The sequence below is a fragment of the Bufo gargarizans genome, chromosome 1 (genome assembly GCF_014858855.1).
Source record: "Bufo gargarizans isolate SCDJY-AF-19 chromosome 1, ASM1485885v1, whole genome shotgun sequence".
Classification (NCBI taxonomy): domain Eukaryota; kingdom Metazoa; phylum Chordata; class Amphibia; order Anura; family Bufonidae; genus Bufo; species Bufo gargarizans.
The window spans coordinates 213,937,042-213,952,684 of NC_058080.1; the positions used below are offsets into that span (position 1 = coordinate 213,937,042).

The following is a 15,643-nucleotide window of genomic DNA, read 5'->3' on the forward strand; positions in this document are numbered from 1 at the left end:
AGGGTTAATATTTGCAAATGTATTGTCCTTTTATAGTTATGCAAATTACCTATTTGGATAAACAAGGGGCTGTCCGCAGCACTGGAAACACTACTAGTGCAATGTCCCTGAGCCCTGTATACTCCAACCTCTCCTTTGATCAACAGGGGTAGACATCTTGTCTAGCCCTGTGTTCTCACACGAGTGCTGAATAAGCTCAGTAATCTCCTGAAGTAGCACTCATCAGATCCACTTAGCAGGCGCCAAGTGACCAAGCCAACTCGGTGCTGGTGCAAGGACATAGGGCTAGATCAGCCGTCTAGTCCTGTCAATCAAAGGGGACGAAGGAGTACATAGAGTTGTCACTATCCCTCAGGTGACTGATGTCAGGAAATCATGGAGATTGGCTGAGCGTGGAGGAATCTAACAGCCTCCTTGATTTCTCTTGATTCAGTGTTGATAGGGTTAATGACCACTTCCCATTTCTCAGCTGTTGCCCAGTGGTCATCACTTCTACCCTTTATAGTCTCACCCCACCCTTCTGACTATGCGGTTGATAGCTTTTTTGGGGTTTGGCTGAGCTGGTGTGAGATCCTCTCTGGTGTTCCTGTTCTTTCATCTCTACAGAAGTTAAGTGTTGCATTTTTTTGTATTTGTTATATTCCCTGTTGTTGTATCTGGGCCAGAGACAGAGACTTCCATCTGGGAAGGTATGGGTTGTCTCTGGTCCTATACTTATTCCAGGGCCTTATAGGGAAATCAGGGTCTAGGTATACTTCTTATGAATATTCCTACCTTCAAGGTCTATTCATATTGATAGGTAGTCAGGGCCCGAGTTAGGGTTGTCTAGGAGGAGGTCACCTGTTTCTTCCATAGTTTCCAGGCCCAGTTACTGTTCCCCTTCCCTCCTGTGTTCAGTGTAGAGTTTCCCCCCCAACACTGATCGTGACAAGAGTGCAGGGGTGTTGCACTAGTGATGCTTCTCGAACTATTGACAGCCCATTGGTTCTCCAAATAAGTCATTTTCATAAATAAATAAAAAAATTATAAATCAGTAAATATTAACCCTAGGTGCAAAAGAAATGTATCAGTTGAGTTAGCATCATGAACCCTACTAGACAATATGCCTGGTTTAATAAGGTTTATCATGCTGACATATGCTCTTTAACTATATTATTGGGGTTGTTGATCTGCTACAGAATTAAGGCTTTCTACAAGATTTTGGAGCGTGCCTGTGGGAATATTCAGCAACTACATATATTAATGACCTCACAGCACATGTCGACGTTTACCAATTTAGCAAACTAACTGGTGGTCCAACCGGACCCATATACGTCTTTTATCATGTGCTGTTATATATACCTAAAACTTTACATTTATTTATTATTCCTTTTAAAATCCCTTATAGATTGGTTCTAACAGTACATATACAGATTAAAACTATCAGTGGTGTGTGTCGCTCCGTCTTTTTCTATATGACAGTGTTATTGCTGTCATTTCACAGCAAGTGCTTAGTGTCAGTGTTGGTTACAGCCTATGTTTGGCTTGTAACTATCTTCTTATTATCGCCTATATTAGCTGTAAATTTACTCCTGTTACAGAGCTCCCTCACTACTACTGAGCCTAAAAACTTAGACACTCATAAACCCTACATCCTGACATGTTGCGCTGGTCACCCAGCGTCTTCAGGGGATCGTGCAGGTCCCTGTGGGAATATTGGCGCATTTATCCAGAAGAGTATTTGTGCAACCTCTGTTCTAGTTCATCCCAAAGTTGTCTGTAGAGGTTGAGTTCAGAGCTCTGTGCAGGCCAGTCAAGTTGTTCCACACCAAACTCACATAGCCATTCTGTCATGAATCAAAAGTGCTCCAGTTGGCCTTAAAATTTGTGTATGACATTCATATTTTTTAACTTTTGTCTTTCTTTATTTCTTTCTATTTATTTTTCTTTATTTATAAAAAAAAAATTCTACCTCCACAAACCTTTTAGCAAAGACAGCAATAGTAAAAACGTCTGGGTGACTCTGATATATATATATATATATATATATATATATATATATATATTAGTTATAAATTAATAAATAGTTGATTGTGTTAAAAATTTCACACTGCAACAGATTTATGCATTTTAGAAAAAAAAAGAAAAAACACTCCACAAATTGTCCCTTATTTAGAATCGATGCCTGCTACTGTTTAAATACATATGGTGATATTGGAAAAAACAGTGGCTTGTTCTGAGTAAGTGGACAATAATTATTCCTTAAATCGGGGAAGATGGCTACCCAGGTTTGTACACAGAAACTGTAGTATCAGACAAAAGAGTGGCTTGTTGTGAACATGCATCCAACAATCATGGCATAACAGGGGCAGATGCTTAACCATGTTTATACAAATATTAGAATTGGAGTATTGGAAGAAGTAGGAATTTGAAGTAGGAATTTGTTGTGAACAAGCACCATAAAAGTATGCCTTAACAGTGGCAGATGCCTGCTCAGGTTTATACACACACAAACTAGCATCAGAAGAAGCAGTAGCATGTTCTGAACAAGGATCTAAAATTCTTTTTTTGGAAACAGCAGCAGTCGGTGTGTGTATAGAACCTCACATACAAGGCAGATGTGTGGTTGTATAGGGATAATAGAAGCAGCAATTTAATTGGACGCAGTAGCAGCATTGCATGGATCCTAAAACAAATGGCGGAAGATAAGGCTGTGTAGGAGTAATAGTAGTGACAGTTTGGGGATTATCAGTAGGGATGAGCGAACTCGAACTGTATAGTTCGGGTTCGTACCGAATTTTGGGGTGTCCGTGACACGGACCCGAACCCGGACATTTTCGTAAAAGTCCGGGTTCGGGTTCGGTGTTCGTCGCTTTCTTCGCGCTTTTGTGACGCTTTCTTGGCGCTTTTTGAAAGGCTGCAAAGCAGCCAATCAACAAGCGTCATACTACTTGCCCCAAGAGGCCATCACAGCCATGCCTACTATTGGCATGGCTGTGATTGGCCAGAGCACCATGTGACCCAGCCTCTATTTAAGCTGGAGTCACATAGCGCCGCCCGTCACTCTGCTCTGATTAGCGTAGGGAGAGGTTGCGGCTGCGACAGTAGGGCGAGATTAGGCAGATTAACTCCTCCAAAGGACTTGATTAACTGATCGATCTGCAGCTGTGGATCATTGAGCTGCTGATCCTCAATTGCTCACTGTTTTTAGGCTGCCCAGACCGTTTGTCAGTCACATTTTTCTGGGGTGATCGGCGGCCATTTTGTGTCTTGTGGTGCGCCAGCACAAGCTGCGACCAAGTGCATTTAACCCTCAATGGTGTGGTTGTTTTTTGGCTAAAGCCTACATCAGGGTGAAGCTGTCACACCAAGTGCATTTAACCAGCAATAGTCTGTTCATTTTTTGGCCATATACAAAATCAGGGGCAAGCTGCGCCTGTCACCAAGTGCATTTAACCCTCAATGGTGTGGTTGTTTTTTGGCTAAAGCCTACATCAGGGTGAAGCTGTCACACCAAGTGCATTTAACCAGCAATAGTCTGTTCATTTTTTGGCCATATACTAAATCAGGGGCAAGCTGCGCCTGTCACCAAGTGCATTTAACCCTCAATGGTGTGGTTGTTTTTTGGCTAAAGCCTACATCAGGGTGAAGCTGTCACACCAAGTGCATTTAACCAGCAATAGTCTGTTTATTTTTTGGCCATATCCCAGTCTAATTCTGTCACTAAATCCATACCGGTCACCCAGCGCCTAAATACTAGGCCTCAAATTTATATCCCGCTAAATCTGTCCTTAGTGCTGTAGCTGGGCGAGTTATTTAGTGTCCGTTCAAGCACATTTCTTGTTCTGGGTTGAAATACAATTCCCAATTTAGCAATTTCATAATTTAGTGGTTTCTGCTATATCAGAGCTATTTGAAATCTATCCCTAAAAGGGTATACAATATTCAAGGTGCACATTGGGTCATTCAGAATAACTTCACACACACCCGCTACTGTGTATTTCCAAGTCTAATTCTGGCACTAAACCCATACCTGTCACCCAGCGCCTAAATACTAGGCCTCAAATTTATATCCCGCTAAATCTGTCCTTAGTGCTGTAGCTGGGCGAGTTATTTAGTGTCCGTTCAAGCACATTTCTTGTTCTGGGTTGAAATACAATTCCCAATTTAGCAATTTCATAATTTAGTGGTTTCTGCTATATCAGAGCTATTTGAAATCTATCCCTAAAAGGGTATATAATATTCAAGGTGCACATTGGGTCATTCAGAATAACTTCACACACACCCGCTACTGTGTATTTCCAAGTCTAATTCTGGCACTAAACCCATACCTGTCACCCAGCGCCTAAATACTAGGCCTCAAATTTATATCCCGCTAAATCTGTCCTTAGTGCTGTAGCTGGGCGAGTTATTTAGTGTCCGTTCAAGCACATTTCTTGTTCTGGGTTGAAATACAATTCCCAATTTAGCAATTTCATAATTTAGTGGTTTCTGCTATATCAGAGCTATTTGAAATCTATCCCTAAAAGGGTATATAATATTCAAGGTGCACATTGGGTCATTCAGAATAACTTCACACACACCCGCTACTGTGTATTTCCAAGTCTAATTCTGGCACTAAACCCATACCTGTCACCCAGCGCCTAAATACTAGGCCTCAAATTTATATCCAGCTAAATCTGTCCCTAGTGCTGTAGCTGGGCGAGTTATTTAGTGTCCGTTCAAGCACATTTCTTGTTCTGGGTTGAAATACAATTCCCAATTTAGCAATTTCATAATTTAGTGGTTTCTGCTATATCAGAGCTATTTGAAATCTATCCCTAAAAGGGTATATAATATTCAAGGTGCACATTGGGTCATTCAGAATAACTTCACACACACCCGCTACTGTGTATTTCCAAGTCTAATTCTGGCACTAAACCCATACCTGTCACCCAGCGCCTAAATACTAGGCCTCAAATTTATATCCCGCTAAATCTGTCCTTAGTGCTGTAGCTGGGCGAGTTATTTAGTGTCCGTTCAAGCACATTTCTTGTTCTGGGTTGAAATACAATTCCCAATTTAGCAATTTCATAATTTAGTGGTTTCTGCTATATCAGAGCTATTTGAAATCTATCCCTAAAAGGGTATATAATATTCAAGGTGCACATTGGGTCATTCAGAATAACTTCACACACACCCGCTACTGTGTATTTCCAAGTCTAATTCTGGCACTAAACCCATACCTGTCACCCAGCGCCTAAATACTAGGCCTCAAATTTATATCCCGCTAAATCTGTCCCTAGTGCTGTAGCTGGGCGAGTTATTTAGTGTCCGTTCAAGCACATTTCTTGTTCTGGGTTGAAATACAATTCCCAATTTAGCAATTTCATAATTTAGTGGTTTCTGCTATATCAGAGCTATTTGAAATCTATCCCTAAAAGGGTATATAATATTCAAGGTGCACATAGGGTCATTCAGAATAACTTCACACACCCGCTACTGTGCATTTCCAAATCTAATTCTGTCACTAAACCCATACCTGTCACCCAGCGCCTAAATACTAGGCCTCAAATTTATATCCCGCTAAATCTCTCGTTACCGCTGTCCTGTTGTGGCTGGGAAAGTTATTTAGTGTCCGTCAAAGCACATTTTTTGTTCTGGGTTGAAATACAATTCCCAATTTAGCAATTTCATAATTTAGTCGTTTCTGCTATATCAGAGCTATTTGAAATCTATCCCTAAAAGGGTAGATCATATTGAAGGTGCACATAGGGTCATTCAGAATAACTTCACACACACGCTTCTGTGCATTTCCAAGTCTAATTCTGTCACTAAATCCATACCGGTCACCCAGCGCCTAAATACTAGGCCTCAAATTTATATCCCGCTGAATTTGAATACAATACATTGGGCCAAATAATATATTTGTTGTTGTGGTGAACCATAACAATGAGAAAAACATCTAGTAAGGGACGCGGACGTGGACATGGTCGTGGTGGTGTTAGTGGACCATCTGGTGCTGGGAGAGGACGTGGCCGTTCTGCCACATCCACACGTCCTAGTGTACCAACTACCTCAGGTCCCAGTAGCCGCCAGAATTTACAGCGATATATGGTGGGGCCCAATGCCGTTCTAAGGATGGTAAGGCCTGAGCAGGTACAGGCATTAGTCAATTGGGTGGCCGACAGTGGATCCAGCACGTTCACATTATCTCCCACCCAGTCTTCTGCAGAAAGCGCACAGATGGCGCCTGAAAACCAACCCCATCAGTCTGTCACATCACCCCCATGCATACCAGGGAAACTGTCTCAGCCTCAAGTTATGCAGCAGTCTCTTATGCTGTTTGAAGACTCCGCTGGCAGGGTTTCCCAAGGGCATCCACCTAGCCCTTCCCCAGCGGTGAAAGACATAGAATGTACTGACGCACAACCACTTATGTTTCCTGATGATGAGGACATGGGAATACCACCTCAGCATGTCTCTGATGATGACGAAACACAGGTGCCAACTGCTGCGTCTTTCTGCAGTGTGCAGACTGAACAGGAGGTCAGGGATCAAGACTGGGTGGAAGACGATGCAGGGGACGATGAGGTCCTAGACCCCACATGGAATGAAGGTCGTGCCACTGACTTTCACAGTTCGGAGGAAGAGGCAGTGGTGAGACCGAGCCAACAGCGTAGCAAAAGAGGGAGCAGTGGGCAAAAGCAGAACACCCGCCGCCAAGAGACTCCGCCTGCTACTGACCGCCGCCATCTGGGACCGAGCACCCCAAAGGCAGCTTCAAGGAGTTCCCTGGCATGGCACTTCTTCAAACAATGTGCTGACGACAAGACCCGAGTGGTTTGCACGCTGTGCCATCAGAGCCTGAAGCGAGGCATTAACGTTCTGAACCTGAGCACAACCTGCATGACCAGGCACCTGCATGCAAAGCATGAACTGCAGTGGAGTAAACACCTTAAAACCAAGGAAGTCACTCAGGCTCCCCCTGCTACCTCTTCTGCTGCTGCCGCCTCGGCCTATTCTGCTGCTGCCGCCTCGGCCTCTTCCTCCGCCTCTGGAGGAACGTTGGCACCTGCCGCCCAGCAAACAGGGGATGTACCACCAACACCACCACCACCACCTCCGTCACCAAGCGTCTCAACCATGTCACACGCCAGCGTTCAGCTCTCCATCTCACAAACATTTGATAGAAAGCGTAAATTCCCACCTAGCCACCCTCGATCCCTGGCCCTGAATGCCAGCATTTCTAAACTACTGGCCTATGAAATGCTGTCATTTAGGCTGGTGGACACAGACAGCTTCAAACAGCTCATGTCGCTTGCTGTCCCACAGTATGTTGTTCCCAGCCGGCACTACTTCTCCAAGAGAGCCGTGCCTTCCCTGCACAACCAAGTATCCGATAAAATCAAGTGTGCACTGCGCAACGCCATCTGTGGCAAGGTCCACCTAACCACAGATACGTGGACCAGTAAGCACGGCCAGGGACGCTATATCTCCCTAACTGCACACTGGGTAAATGTAGTGGCAGCTGGGCCCCAGGCGGAGAGCTGTTTGGCGCACGTCCTTCCGCCGCCAAGGATCGCAGGGCAACATTCTTTGCCTCCTGTTGCCACCTCCTCCTTCTCGGCTTCCTCCTCCTCTTCTTCCACCTGCTCATCCAGTCAGCCACACACCTTCACCACCAACTTCAGCACAGCCCGGGGTAAACGTCAGCAGGCCATTCTGAAACTCATATGTTTGGGGGACAGGCCCCACACCGCACAGGAGTTGTGGCGGGGTATAGAACAACAGACCGACGAGTGGTTGCTGCCGGTGAGCCTCAAGCCCGGCCTGGTGGTGTGTGATAATGGGCGAAATCTCGTTGCAGCTCTGGGACTAGCCAATTTGACGCACATCCCTTGCTTGGCGCATGTGCTGAATTTGGTGGTGCAGAAGTTCATTCACAACTACCCCGACATGTCAGAGCTGCTGCATAAAGTGCGGGCCGTCTGTTCGCGCTTCCGGCGTTCACATCCTGCTGCTGCTCGCCTGTCTGCGCTACAGCGTAACTTCGGCCTTCCCGCTCACCGCCTCATATGCGACGTGCCCACCAGGTGGAACTCCACCTTGCACATGCTGGACAGACTGTGCGAGCAGCAGCAGGCCATAGTGGAGTTTCAGCTGCAGCACGCACGGGTCAGTCGCACTACAGAACAGCACCACTTCACCACCAATGACTGGGCCTCCATGCGAGACCTGTGTGCCCTGTTGCGCTGTTTCGAGTACTCCACCAACATGGCCAGTGGCGATGACACCGTTATCAGCGTTACAATACCACTTCTATGTCTCCTTGAGAAAACACTTAGGGCGATGATGGAAGAGGAGGTGGCCCAGGAGGAGGAGGAGGAGGAGGAGGAAGAGGGGTCATTTTTAGCACTTTCAGGCCAGTCTCTTCGAAGTGACTCAGAGGGAGGTTTTTGGCAACAGCAGAGGCCAGGTACAAATGTGGCCAGCCAGGGCCCACTACTGGAGGACGAGGAGGACGAGGATGAGGAGGAGGTGGAGGAGGATGAGGATGAAGCATGGTCACAGCGGGGTGGCACCCAACGCAGCTCGGGTCCATCACTGGTGCGTGGCTGGGGGGAAAGGCAGGACGATGACGATACGCCTCCCACAGAGGACAGCTTGTCCTTACCCCTGGGCAGCCTGGCACACATGAGCGACTACATGCTGCAGTGCCTGCGCAACGACAGCAGAGTTGCCCACATTTTAACCTGTGCGGACTACTGGGTTGCCACCCTGCTGGATCCACGCTACAAAGACAATGTGCCCACCTTACTTCCTGCACTGGAGCGTGATAGGAAGATGCGCGAGTACAAGCGCACGTTGGTAGACGCGCTACTGAGAGCATTCCCAAATGTCACAGGGGAACAAGTGGAAGCCCAAGGCCAAGGCAGAGGAGGAGCAAGAGGTCGCCAAGGCAGCTGTGTCACGGCCAGCTCCTCTGAGGGCAGGGTTAGCATGGCAGAGATGTGGAAAACTTTTGTCAACACGCCACAGCTAACTGCACCACCACCTGATACGCAACGTGTTAGCAGGAGGCAACATTTCACTAACATGGTGGAACAGTACGTGTGCACACCCCTCCACGTACTGACTGATGGTTCGGCCCCATTCAACTTCTGGGTCTCTAAATTGTCCACGTGGCCAGAGCTAGCCTTTTATGCCTTGGAGGTGCTGGCCTGCCCGGCAGCCAGCGTTTTGTCTGAACGTGTATTCAGCACGGCAGGGGGCGTCATTACAGACAAACGCAGCCGCCTGTCTACAGCCAATGTGGACAAGCTGACGTTCATAAAAATGAACCAGGCATGGATCCCACAGGACCTGTCCGTCCCTTGTCCAGATTAGACATTAACTACCTCCCCATAACCATATATTATTGGACTCCAGGGCACTTCCTCATTCAATCCTATTTTTATTTTCATTTTACCATTATATTGCGAGGCTACCCAAAGTTGAATGAACCTCTCCTCTGCCTGTGTGCTAGGCCTAAATATATGCCAATGGACTGTTGCAGTGGTGGCTGACGTGAAGCCTCATTCTCTGCTATGACATGCAGACTGATTCTCTGCTGACATGAAGACAGATTCTCTGTTACGGGACATCCCTCCTCTGCCTGGGTGCTGGGCCTAAATATATGCCAATGGACTGTTGCAGTGGTGGCTGACATGAAGCCTGATTCTCTGCTATGACATGCAGACTAATTCTCTGCTGACATGAAGCCAGATTGTCTGTTACGGGACCTCTCTCCTCTGCCTGGGTGCTGGGCCTAAATTTATGACAATGGACTGTTGCAGTGGTGGCTGACGTGAAGCCTGATTCTCTGCTATGACATGCAGACTGATTCTCTGCTGACATGAAGCCAGATTGTCTGTTACGGGACCTCTCTGCTCTGCCTGTGTGCTAGGCCTAAATATATGCCAATGGACTGTTGCAGTGGTGGCTGACGTGAAGCCTCATTCTCTGCTATGACATGCAGACTGATTCTCTGCTGACATGAAGCCAGATTGTCTGTTACGGGACCTCTCTGCTCTGCCTGTGTGCTAGGCCTAAATATATGCCAATGGACTGTTGCAGTGGTGGCTGACGTGAAGCCTGATTCTCTGCTATGACATGCAGACTGATTCTCTGCTGACATGAAGCCAGATTGTCTGTTACGGGACCTCTCTGCTCTGCCTGTGTGCTAGGCCTAAATATATGCCAATGGACTGTTGCAGTGGTGGGTGACGTGAAGCCTCATTCTCTGCTATGACATGCAGACTGATTCTCTGCTGACATGAAGACAGATTCTCTGTTACGGGACCTCCCTCCTCTGCCTGGGTGCTGGGCCTAAATATATGCCAATGGACTGTTGCAGTGGTGGCTGACATGAAGCCTGATTCTCTGCTATGACATGCAGACTAATTCTCTGCTGACATGAAGCCAGATTGTCTGTTACGGGACCTCTCTCCTCTGCCTGGGTGCTGGGCCTAAATTTATGACAATGGACTGTTGCAGTGGTGGCTGACGTGAAGCCTGATTCTCTGCTATGACATGCAGACTGATTCTCTGCTGACATGAAGCCAGATTGTCTGTTACGGGACCTCTCTGCTCTGCCTGTGTGCTAGGCCTAAATATATGCCAATGGACTGTTGCAGTGGTGGCTGACGTGAAGCCTCATTCTCTGCTATGACATGCAGACTGATTCTCTGCTGACATGAAGCCAGATTCTCTGTTACGGGACCTCTCTGCTCTGCCTGTGTGCTAGGCCTAAATATATGCCAATGGACTGTTGCAGTGGTGGGTGACGTGAAGCCTCATTCTCTGCTATGACATGCAGACTGATTCTCTGCTGACATGAAGCCAGATTCTCTGTTACGGGACCTCTCTCCTCTGCCTGTGTGTGTGCTGGGCCTAAATATATGCCAATGGACTGTTGCAGTGGTGGCTGACGTGAAGCCTGATTCTCTGCTATGACATGCAGACTGATTCTCTGCTGACATGAAGCCAGATTGTCTGTTACGGGACCTCTCTCCTCTGCCTGTGTGTGTGCTGGGCCTAAATATATGCCAATGGACTGTTGCAGTGGTGGCTGACGTGAAGCCTCATTCTCTGCTATGACATGCAGACTAATTCTCTGCTGACATGAAGACAGATTCTCTGTTACGGGACCTCTCTCCTCTGCCTGGGTGCCGGGGCCTAAATATCTGAGAATGGACTGTTCCAGTGGTGGGTGACGGGAAGCCAGATTCTCTGCTATGGAACCTCTCTCCAATTGATTTTGGTTAATTTTTATTTATTTAATTTTTATTTTAATTCATTTCCCTATCCACATTTGTTTGCAGGGGATTTACCTACATGTTGCTGCCTTTTGCAGCCCTCTAGCTCTTTCCTGGGCTGTTTTACAGCCTTTTTAGTGCCGAAAAGTTCGGGTCCCCATTGACTTCAATGGGGTTCGGGTTCGGGACGAAGTTCGGATCGGGTTCGGATCCCGAACCCGAACATTTCCGGGATGTTCGGCCGAACTTCTCGAACCCGAACATCCAGGTGTTCGCTCAACTCTAATTATCAGCTGTAACATCAGCAGCAGCAACAATTCAATATGGAACTTGATGGAAAGAAAACAGTGACAGTAGCATGATGCTCAACAGTTCTAACACAGCCTAGAAATGTTTCAGTTTACACATATGAAAGGAGGGAAGTGGAAAAACAATTCTCTGCTCTCTTTCTGTTGGAGACAAGAGGAAGTCTATTGAGGAGGAAGTGGAGGAGGTGGATAAGCACCTGTTGTTGGAACAAGACTGATACAAGAAGGCGTCAATAAGTTCTAGCCTCATTGCTGCTTCACCTTTTAGACTGTGAAAAACATGTACTGTCCCTGACCATAATTGCTGCTCCATATATTTATGGTGGCATGCAACTTGCCACACAGAGACAGTCCATAGAAGCAGCCTATTTTCTCCACAAAATCAGAGTATAAGTCAGGGATGACATTTTTGTTGAAATTATGGTAGCTTGGTATCTTCCATCGAGGCTGAGTCCATATTATTAGTTTTCTATAGGCAGTGAAATCCACTAAGTTCTCTGGCAGCAACAGCACTGCCAGAAACTTGGCTAGAAGAAGCAGAAACTGATGATGATACTGTACTGCTTGAGAATGTGGATTGGCTGCTGCAAAGAAAACCATGAGAAGGAGTACAGTCTTGATTAGATTGGCAGTCATTTCCAAACTCCCACCAGGTCTGGTAATGCCACCTCATATGCTGCAAGTGTCATGGTGCCTATGTTTTTGTTTGAATACCCAATGTTTATTTACATCTTGCAGATCTGCCCATGGCAGTGGTTTCGTCTGCAGGCAGCAGCAGTTGAGCCTGGCCTAGGTCTGGCATGTTTTGAGCCTAAGCCAATGGTATCAGCTAGAAATTAGCAAAGTTTTAAAGTTACTGTGCATCAGTATAACAGGTAGATCTCATATAGTATATTGACATGCACTGGTCGTACTGCTGTACGGGCACACGGCAGGGCGCAGAAGGAAAGGAACGCCATATGGTTTTTGGAAGGCAGATTTTACTGGGATAACTTTAAGTTGCCACGTCACATTTGAAGACCCCCTGATGCACTCCTAGTGTAGAAACTCCCCCCCCCCCAAAAAAAAATAACATTATGTAAACTATGTTATAAGGTGGCAAATTTGTTGCTACTATTTTAAGGTACATATGATTTTTGGTTGCTTTATATGACACTTTTTGTGAGGCAAGGTAACAAAAAATAGCTGTTTTGGCACTTTTTTTTTTGCTATTTACAATGTTCATCTGACAGGATAGATCATGTGGCATTTTTATAGAGCAGGTTGTTACGGACGCGACAATACCAAATATGACTACTGCTTTTGGTTTTTTTTTTTTGGGGGGGCGACTGTCTTACGTAGGGGCTCATTTTTATTTTTTATATGAGATGACAGTTTGATTGGTACTAATTTAGGGTGCATATGACTTTTTGATCGCTTGGTATTACACTTTTTGTAATGTAAGGTGACAAAAAAATTGCTTTTTTGACACACTTTATTTTTATTTTTGTAAGCTGTATATTTGAGTGGTAAGGTTATTTTTACACAGCAGGTTCTTATGGACATGGTGATGCCTAATATGTATATTTTTTTATTTTAAGTTTTACACAATAAAAGCATTCTTGAAACAAAAAAAAATCATGTTTTAGTGTCTTCATATTCTGAGAGCCATTGTTTTTTATTTTTTACACAATTGTCTTAGGTAGGTTCTCATTTTTTGGGAAATTAGATGACGGTTTGATTTGTATGCTTTTGGGTTGCGTATGACTTTTTGATCACTTGGTATTACACTTTTTGTGATGTAAGGTGACAAAAAAGGTTTTTACACAGCTTTTTTTTTTTTTTGTTCACCTGAGGGGTTAGGTCATGTGATATTTTGATAGAGCAGGTCATTATGGACGTGGAAATAGCTAATATGTATACTTTTTAAAAATTTATTTCAGTTTTACACTATAAAATAATCTTTGAAGGAAAAAAAATATGTTTTAGTGTCTCCATTTTCTGAAAGCCATATTTTTTTTACCTTTTGGGAAATTGTCTTTGGTAGGATCAAATTTTTTGCGGAAAGAGATGACGGTTTGATTGGTACTATTTTGGGGTACATATGTCTTTTTGATCGCTTGGAGTTGACAAAAAATAAAATTTTGGGTCAGTTTTAATTCTGGCTTTCTCCGTGACAACTCAAAATCGGAACGATGGTGACCGACAACAGGAAGAACATGGTGTCCCCGCTGCATCAAGGAGGGCTGAGCCGTGCACCCTGTATGGTGCACATGTTCAATCTGGTTGTCAAGTCTTCCACCCATCTGCAAGACATCCTAAAAATGGCCAGGAAACTTTGCATGCACTTCGGCCACTCGTACACTGCCAAGCATACCCTCCTCAAGCTACAGCGGCAGAACGGCATCCCCCAACATAGTCTAATATGCAACGTTTTCACCCGTTGGAATTCCACCCTCCATATGTTGGACTAACCGTACGACTAGAGAAAGGCCATTAACGATTTCTTGATGATAAAGGCGGACAGAGGTACTTCCCTGTGTAAATTTGATGTTAGCCAGTGGCAGCTCATGCGTGACACCTGCCGTTTGCTTGTGCCCTTTAAGGAGGCCATTTTATTTGTCAGTCAACTACGGGATGAACAATGTCATTCCACTGATTCATATCCTGGAAAAGATGCTGGTAAATCTGTCTGGTCAGGGGATTGGAGATGTGGCGTCTACATCTCTCGGCCACATGAGCCCTGTGGGGGCTGAACTGGAGGAAGAGGAGGACATTGGAGCACAAGCAATGTGTAGCGAAATGTGTGATTTTTCTACAAAGGTGACAGGAGAGGAGAAATAGGCGGAGGAGCAAGAGGGAGATGAGGAAGACGAGGCAGATGACTAAGACACACCGTGGCAGTATGCAGTGGAGATTGAGGCACAGAGTCCCTCCAAGTTACTTGCGCAAATTGTCCGATGCATGCTTACTTGCTTGCATAGTGACAGCCGAATTGTCACCATTCGGCAGAGGAATGACTACTGGCTCTCCACCATGTTAGACCCTCGCTACTGGTCCAAATTGGGGGCTTTTTTTACATCCACTGAGAGGGAGGACAAACTGAACTACTATAGAGGCATCCTATTTAGTCAGTTGGCCACTGCTTATCTGCGCCATCGTCCATGCTCTCGTAGTTCTGACCGGGGAGGCCTCTGCATTCACGCTCCACTGCCATGGCTGCTAGGGAGGGGTGAGGTGGCAGGAGCAGTACCAGCTCCATCAGCAGCAGCCTGAGTCTAGAGCCGTTGATGAGCAGCTTTCTTCACCCGCATGGTGAATAAACTACTCATCAGCAGCTAGACATAGAGGAGAACTTGAACTAGCAGGTGGTGGCATACTTGCAGTGCACCCTTCTAGCCATCATTGAAGATCTGCTGGACTACTGGGCAGCCAAACTGGATTTGTGGCCGCAACTGTCCGAGTTTGCCCTGGAAAAGCTGTCCTGCCCGGCCAGATGAATCAGGTGTGGATCAACCAGGATTTCCACCCACCAATGCCTGATGCATCAGATTAGATCATCCATGCTGCCTCACCCAAAACTTGACAAGAGACCGGTTTCTTCTGGCTTCCTGCCTCAGCTACTATTCTTTTTTTTTATCAAATCTCTTTTTATTAAGATTTTCTGTCTTGACAAACGAGCAAAGTAATACAAAGATGCAACGTTCACTTCATGTCAAACAATAAAAGTTCAATGTATCCGGGGAATGAGTAGAAGCATATTGGGAGAGGAGAGGGTAAACATACACAATGAACAAGGGGGGGGGGGGGGGCAGGGATAAACAATCATGGACATTTTCTAATTTTCTAGTTGCAGCTGATACATAGCCGAAAATGAGGTGACATATCTTCATTAAGGCCTGGACAAAGGCACAGATCTCAGGAAAGGTAAGATTCCACGACGAAGGCAAATGAGGATGCAAAGGCAAAGGCAGAAGCAATCCAAAAAGACACAGGCTGCCACATATTATGGTGGAGCTAAGCTAGTGAAGTTGTCTAAAAGCTTTCCAAGGATTCCACAGCCTAACATACTTAGCATGTTCTTAGCACTTGCTCAAC

At 45.7% G+C, this 15,643-nt stretch overlaps 1 protein-coding gene across 1 annotated transcript in view; it reads right to left on the reverse strand.

Annotated features, from left to right (window-relative positions):
• Positions 1–15,643, reverse strand: part of LOC122945932 (bifunctional heparan sulfate N-deacetylase/N-sulfotransferase 3-like) — a 550,006-nt gene that overhangs the window by 398,640 nt on the left and 135,723 nt on the right. The gene's annotated exons all lie outside the window — the stretch shown is intronic.